This window comes from Echinops telfairi, unplaced genomic scaffold, assembly GCF_000313985.2.
Source record: "Echinops telfairi isolate 266 unplaced genomic scaffold, ASM31398v2 ScPeMD7_7475;HRSCAF=8513, whole genome shotgun sequence".
Lineage (NCBI taxonomy): Eukaryota > Metazoa > Chordata > Mammalia > Afrosoricida > Tenrecidae > Echinops > Echinops telfairi.
This window is the reverse complement of record NW_022111379.1, coordinates 13,429,516-13,437,634: the sequence shown is the minus strand read 5'-3', so window position 1 is coordinate 13,437,634 and position 8,119 is coordinate 13,429,516. Positions and strand designations below refer to the sequence as shown.

The following is an 8,119-nucleotide window of genomic DNA, read 5'->3' as shown; positions in this document are numbered from 1 at the left end:
ATGGGCAAGTTCATGAAACCGGGAAGGTCGTGCTGGTCCTGGCGGGACGCTAGTCAGGACGCAAAGCGGTCATCGTGAAGAGCATTGATGATGGCACCTCAGAGCGCCCTACAGCCACGCCCTGGTGGCTGCAATCGACCCCTGCAAAGTGACAGCTGCCATGGGCGAGAAGAAAATTGCCAAGAGGTCAAAGAGCAAGTCTTTTGTGAAGGTGTATAACTATAATCATCTCATGCCCACGAGGTACTCTGTGGACATCCCCTTGGACAAAACTATGGTCAACAAGGATGTCTTCAGAGATCCTGCTCTTAAACGCAAGGCCCGTCAGGAGGCCAAGGTCAAATTTGAGGAGAGATACAAGACAGGCAAAAACAAAGCTGAGATTCTAGATCTTGAGTCAAAAGCATTAAAAACACCCCCAAAATATATATATATTTTTAAAAAGGTTTTATCTGATTGGGAGCGATCTTTTCAAAACTGTCTTTGGAGTACTGAAGATCTCAGAGGTTCATTATCAAGAAGCACAAACAAACAAACTAAACTCACTGCCATCAAGTGGATTCTGACTCACATCCACCCTATCGGTCAGAACAGAACAGCAACTGTTGGGTTTCCCAGAGTGTAACTTTTCACAGTGGGAAGCCTCATTTTCCTCCTGTGGAGAGGCTGGTGGTTTCAAACTGCCAATCTTGCAGCTAATAGCCCAAAGTATAAACCACTATAGTTCTTCATCATGATGAAAGTGAATCTCCATTTATCTATATATATTAAAATTGGCCTAGATATTTTGAAATATAAAAGATAACAATATTCTTTTCTTTTGATTTTCACAAAAAAATTTCACCATACATATTTTTTGGTTTCCCATTGCATATTATGGATATACTTACACTTTAGGCAACTTATTAAGTGTTCAGTAGCATTAGAAAAATTAGAAACATTGTAAGGATTACCACGGATAATATAGCGATGAGACATGAACACATGTTGTTGGAAAAATGGCACCCATAAACTTAATCAATCCAGGTTTGCCACTAACCTTGTTTCTAAAAACCACAATAACATGCAATAAAGCGAAGTGCAATAAAATGATAGCTATACTATTTAGCTTAAGTTACGTTGATTTTTTTCTTTTTTGTATTTTTATATATATATATATATATATATATTTAATCATTTTATTGGGGACTCATGCAACTCTTATCACAATCCATACATGCATCAATTGTGTAAAGCACATTTGTACATTTGTTTCCCTCATCATTCTCAAAACATTTGCTCTCCACTGAAGCCCTTGGCATCAGCTCCTCATTTTCCCCTCCCTCCCTCATGAACCCTTGATAATTTATAAATTATTATTTTGTCATATCTTACATTGTCTGATGTCTCCCTTCATCCACTTTTCTGTTGTCCATCCCCCAGGGAGAAGGTTATATGTAGATCCTTGTAATCAGTTCCCCCTTTCCACCCCACCCTCCCTCCACCCTCCTGCTATCCTGGTCTGAAGGGATCATCCGCCCTGGATTCCCTGTGTTCCCAGTGCCTATCTGTACCAGTGTACATCCTCTGGTCTAGCTGGATTTGTAAGGTAGAATTGGGATCATGATAGGGGGGAGGGGAGGAAGCATTTTGGAACCAGAGGAAAGTTGTATGTTTCATCGTTGCAATACTGCACCCTGACTGGCTTTTCTCTTCCCCGCAACCCTTCTGTAAGGGGATGTCCATTTGCCCACAGATGGGTCTTAGGTCCCCAATCTTCACTCCCCCTCATTCGCAATGGTTTGATTTTTTGTTCTTTGATGCCTGATACCTAATCCTTTGGATAAATCATGATCACATAGGCTGGTGTGCTTCTTCCGTGTGGGCTTTGTTGCTTCTAAACTAGATGGCCACTTTGACTGATTTTTGCTTTCAAGGTGGACATAAATTTAAAAACTTTGTCAGATGAAATTCCTCTTCATCAATTTCTGTGATTATTAGGGCAATTTAATTAATATAAAGTGCTTATTTATCTGAGGACCTGATGACGGGAGCTTAAGTGGAGAGCAAATGTTTTGAGAATGATGAGGGCAATGAATGTACAAATGTGCTATACACAATTGATGTATGTATTGTGATAAGAGTTGTATGAGCCCCTAATAAAAGGATTAAAAAAAAAAAGAAAGAAAAATCGAGGTGAGAAAAAAAATAAAGTGCTTATTTATTATTAAACCAATCAGAGTAATTTCTTTGCCATCTCCCTGTCTTTTGCATGCTTTATAGGCTGTTAAAGAAGCAATTTAGAATAATTTGGTTTTTGAAGGTCTTAAAATATCAATCAAGGGGAGGGAGGGGAAAAATGAGGACCTAATGTCGGGGGTTTAAATGGAGAGAAAATGTTTTGAGAAATGATGTACAAATACGCTTTACACAATTGATGTGTGTATGGATTGGGATAACAGTTGTATGAGCCCCTAATAAAATGTTAAAAAAAAAATCAATCAAAATAAACAATCCATTGTTCCCATTGCATCAATTTATATTATCAATCTGATTACTGAATGCCTAAATTAAGATAGCCACCTGAGGCCATTGTTCTTAGAAGGAGAAAAAAGACTAAGACTGAAATGACTGCTTCCTGAGGGAGAGAAATAAAAAACAAAAAGAAGAAGAAGGAAAACCTAGCAACTTCCTAAGACAAGAGAGAAATCCAGACATAAAAGGAGCCACAACCACCTTATAAATTCACTGCTTGTGAGGTCAGTTCAAAACCTCAAAACTCAACATTGCATAAGACAAATATATGGGAGACCCAGTTTCTTAAAATGCATACAAAATTCTTGGTTGAGATGATGCAGTTCAACAGAAAAACAGATCCTACACCTACATGATCTCATTAACTTAACATAATTCATGTACATATGTAAATATATTTATATATGAGTATGGGGAAATAGATCTATGTGCATATATTTGTAGGTGTAGTATTAAGGTAGCAGATGGACATTAGGCCTCCACTCAAATACTCCCTCAATGCAAGAACACTTTGGCATTCCATGATGCTCACCTTCCTGACACTATCGCTGAAAACTAACGGGTGCATAAGCAAATGTAGTGAAGAAAGCTGATGGTGCCCAGTTATAGCAAGCAGCTGGGGTCGTAAAGGCTTGAAGATAAACAAGCAGCCATCTACTGAGAAGCACCCAAGCCCACATGAAAGAAGTACATCAGCCTGTGTAATCACCAGGTGTGGATGGGATCAGGTATCAGGCATCAAAGAACAAAAAATCATATCATTGCGAAGAGGGGGAGTGCGGAGTGGAGACCCAAAGGTGCAGTATAACAACGATGAAACATACAACTTTCCTTTAGTTCTTAAATGCTTACCCCCACCCCCACCCCACACACTATATGACCTCAATTCTACCTTACAAATCCGGTTAGACCAGAGGAGGAGGTACACTGGTACAGATAAGAACTGGAACCACAGGGAATCCAGGACAGATAAACCCCTCAGGACCAATAATGAGAGTGGAGATACCAGGAGGGGAAGGGGAAGGTGGGGTAGAAAGGGGGAATCGATCACAAGGATCTATATATAACCCCCTCCCTGGGGGGATGGACAACAAAAAAGTAGGCCAAGGGAGAGGTCAGACAGTGTAAGACATGACAAAAGGGGGGGCAGGGATGGAGGGGGAAAATGAGGAGCTGTTACCAGGGGCTCAAGTAGAAAGAAAATGTTTTAAAAATTATGATGGCAACAAATGTACAAAAGTGCTTGACACAATGGATGTATGTATGGATGGATGTATGGATTGTGATAAGAGTTGTATGAGCCCCCAGTAAAATGATTTTAAAAAGACCAAAAGATTGGTGATTCCAACCCACCAGCTTCTCTGTGGAAGAGATAGGGCAGTCCAATTTCCTAAAACTTGACATCCTTGAAAACCCCATGGGAGTCTTCAACTGAGTCCAAATCCACTAGATGGCATTGAAGTTTGGTTCGTGTTTGATATAATTAAGATAATTCCAAATTGTCTTATGAACATTCCCTACAGTTTCTCTTTTTAAATCTATGATGAAGAAAGGATTAAAAAAAAAAGAAAAGAAAAAGAAAGGATTATGCACTACACTTAATGACCATGTCTACCCATCCTTTGCCTATGTTTCACAGAGATTTTGAAGAGTTCAGGCTATTTGAACCACACTTTGGATTTGTCTGCTAGTTCCCATAACTAAACATGTTCCTTTTGTGGGTGATGACTTTGAGAACCTGGTTAAGATGCTGTCAGCACTCTCCTAATGCAATCAGAAGGTCATGTATGAGGACTTCCAGCTCAGTGGTACATTCTCTCCACACCCTTTTAAACAAAGACCAGTTGAAACAGATATGACTGATAATCCTACAAAGAATAGAGAAGTGTGTTGAATATGTAGAAGAATGTGAACTAAAGCACCATGAGATAAGATAAATGGAAGGGGTGAATCATTAACTGGCCCGAGAGCGGGAGGCCATTTCGAATGCTTGCAAGCAGCATTTGCTCAGGGGAAGGACATGGTAATGTGCTCAGCTCACCCAGTGTGTTAGGATGAGTTTTCCAGACATATAAAACCAGTACATTCACATGTGTACAAGAAAGAACTATCAAGAAGGAGTATGATGTCAAGAAAGGCCAACTCAAGTCCACGGGTCCAAGAGCCCTCTTTAAATCCATGCAGTTGCTAATGGATGAAGCATGCAGGTGAAGCAGAAAACTTGGAAATCACAGGCTAGTGGGAGCAGAGTCACGTGGATCCAATGCCTCTAGGAACATGGCAGGGCGCCACAGCACTCAGGGTCGGCGGGCCCAAGGGGCTGCCAACCTCAGAGCCAAGAAAGCCGGATATCCAGGCAAGCGGGTTGGCAGAGGGGCACGAGAGAGAATTCCCCATGGTCTCTTATTAAAAGACCACAACCCCAAGGAGGTGTCATCGGGCGGTGACCTGATTGATAGGCTGGACTCCACCCCACCCTTACCTCCACATAGATACCATCAATTTGACATAAAATCTAACAATCTCACCCAAGAAACATAATCACAAACACCTGGCCATCCTACCCACGTTCTACTTCCTTCCTGCTTTGTGGCCAAAAAATACGAGCAGTTCCCAGCCTCACCCACCCAGTAGCTGGTGAAACAGCCCTGCATAGTCCGTTCCTCCGAGGTCAAAAGTATGCAGTCCTGGGTTGGGCACTGGGTGTACCACTGACAGGCTCGGGAACTGCTCACCTGCTCTGAAAAATCCAGCGTTCGAGAGGTGACCTGACCCCAGCTGCCCTCTGGGCCCCTAAGAACTCTTTTCAGATCAGATGCCTCAACCACAGATACTTTCTGGACTGGCAGGAACTTTATCTAGCATGAATTTTCTGACTCCATCTCTCCTCCCTAGGCTGTGGCTGTTAGATCTCTCGTGGGAGAGATAGACCTCGGCCCTTGGCTTCTCGCAAGAAAGAATTCACGCCGAAGCCTGGTTTGTGATCCAAGTTGAGTTTTATGCAAGTTAGAAGCACCACAAGTGCGTGGGATCGCGGATTCGCTGCTCCAGACCACTGCACTGTAGCAGGCGCTGGGAGAGAGCACAGGAACCAACCTGGCTTTTCAGGCCACCCCACCCACCACCATTGGGAGGCGTGGTCAATGATACTGGAAGACCCCATTGGCTGAATCAGATTCACCTGGCCTAGATGGACCAATCCAATGTACCGCCCACCTAGGTGTACCACCCCTTCCTGGCTAGGCATTCTGAACCTAACATAACCTCCTAAACTGGCAGAGGGCATGAATTTATACCTTATGCTGTGCCCCACCTTATCTTCCTTTCTACGTCTTATTTCCCCCATCCACGCATTCTGTTTTCTCCATTTTTTTTTCTTTCTTCGCTCACCTTTATTCTTATTTTTCTTTCCCTCTTAGGTTTTTGTTTGTCACTTTTCTTTTCTCTCCTTTCCTACTCGTCTTCATTGTGTTTTTTTCCCTTAATTTTCTCTTTTCTTTTTCCTTTCCCTTGTAATTTTCCTATTATTTTCTTTTTAGACATCAAACAATTTTTACTTGATGCTCCCCCATGTTTATGTTATGTTCTCTCTCTCCCGTTTATATTGCTTGTTTTTATTTCTCACTCTGACATTTTGTTTCCCCACACACCCCATCCACACTAGGACCAACTACACTATTGGATGAGGGTCACCACATCCTCCTCCCCCACCGGATCAGTGAACTACATCCGTTAACAACAACTAAACAAGTCGTCAAATGTGCATGAACACCAAACAGAGAACTGTGCACACACGTCTGTTCTCTATCTCACCCACCAGGAGACAGGTGATGGGTGTCTAAGAAGACACGAATATACACATAATCAAACCACTGAATACAAATGCAATGCCAACACAACGTCTAGAAGGCAGCAGACAATTTTAGATGGCATGAAGAAAAAAGAATTTCTCAAATAAGTGACCACATTACAGACCCAGAAAATTTTCTGAGGAAGAAATGGTATGGTAATTACCTGACAAGAAATTCTAAAGAATAATACTTAAGTTTCTTCAAAGGCTTAACAGAAAGATCAAGCAAGGTGCAGACAAAGTCAAAGAAAGGGGAAAAACACCTCTAGAATTCAGAAAAATACTACAAGAACAAACTGACAAAATAAGTAAATAATTAGAAAAAATTAGAACAATACAAAAACTGCAAATGTAAATACAAAGTCTCATACCAAGATTTCAGAAATAGATAATGTATTGATGGGTCAAAGTGTAGAATTGGTTCATTGGAACAACAAATTAATGAGATTGAAACAAATCTCTCAATAATACTGTTAGTGGAAAATGAATAAAACAAGGAAGCAAGTCTACAAATGATGTGGGATACCATCTAGAGGACTAATTTATGTTATTGAAATTCCAAACATGGAGCGCCCAATTAAAAAAAAAAAAAAAAGGCATGGACCGGTAGGGAGGGAAAGGGGATCATCTTGGGAGTCGACAGTGAAGGCAGGAGGGGGAGAGAGTGCTAGGACCCAGTGTGATGATTACACAGTTCATTTTAGGGGTGTTTTAACCGTGGGGTGTGTGTGTGTGTGTGTGTGTGTGTGTCTGTGTGCATGCTCTAAAATTGATGTGGTGATGATTATACAATTGATTATACAACCTCCTTGATATGGTTGAGTGAACTGTTCAATTGTCTGATATGTAAATAATGCGCCAATAAATCTGTTACAAATATATTTACAGTCTCGGAAACCCACAGGCCGTCACGACGAGTCAGCACTGACTCCAACGCAGTGAGTTGGGTTTCCGCTTTTGATAGGTAGAACGATTAGGGATGAAGGAGGTTGTCTCCACCGAATGCCTAGGCTAAACAAAAACAGCAGCCCATGCCCCAATAAAGGGGTTTGAAAGAAATCAGGCACACAGTAGACACCAATGGGGACCATCCAAACCTGGGCATGCGCAGACCAAGCTCACCTGGCACAGGTGAAGGTCAACCTGGGTGAGCGCACTAGACACCAGCGATACTATGTCATGCACTGCTTTGAACTCAGCCACTAAAAAACGGCCAATACCCTCAACGTCCCCTCTGTCTCCCAGAGGAGTGGGAAGGGATAAAAAACACAGAGACCAAGACCTCTGTCTTTTAGCTTCGGTTCCGGGCCTCCTTTTTTGGTTCTGTGGTCGGTCTCCTTTTTCCGGCTTTTCAGGCTCCCCTGAAGTGGCCATTTTCGGAATAAACTCTTGCGCGGTCCGCCGAGGGCCTTGCTCTTTCCTGGGTTAGCATGTACTACCTGAGACTTCCTCTTCCCTCGGAAAGGTTGCTTGGACTTCCAAAAGTGCTTCTGCTGCGTGAATTATTTCAGCCTGGAGAAGCAAGAATGGGGACAACCCTACCAGAGACCCAGCAGTTTTTGTCTGGATTTACTTTTTAGCTTATCGTTTCCCTTTCTCCAATAGAATATAACTGCCAACACTACAGTAATTTTTATCTTTGTTGTTCATCGCTATAGTCTCACAACCTAGGCCAGTACCTGGCACCTGGGAATCGCTCAGTAAATATTGTTGAATGGCAGAATGGACAAAATAAAGCCTGCTCCAGACACAGGT

The 8,119-nt window shown here is 42.1% G+C and overlaps 1 pseudogene; it reads left to right on the top strand.

Annotated features, from left to right (window-relative positions):
- Positions 1–7,729, top strand: LOC101648010 (annotated as a pseudogene).
- The last annotated feature ends 390 nt before the right edge of the window (positions 7,730–8,119 follow it).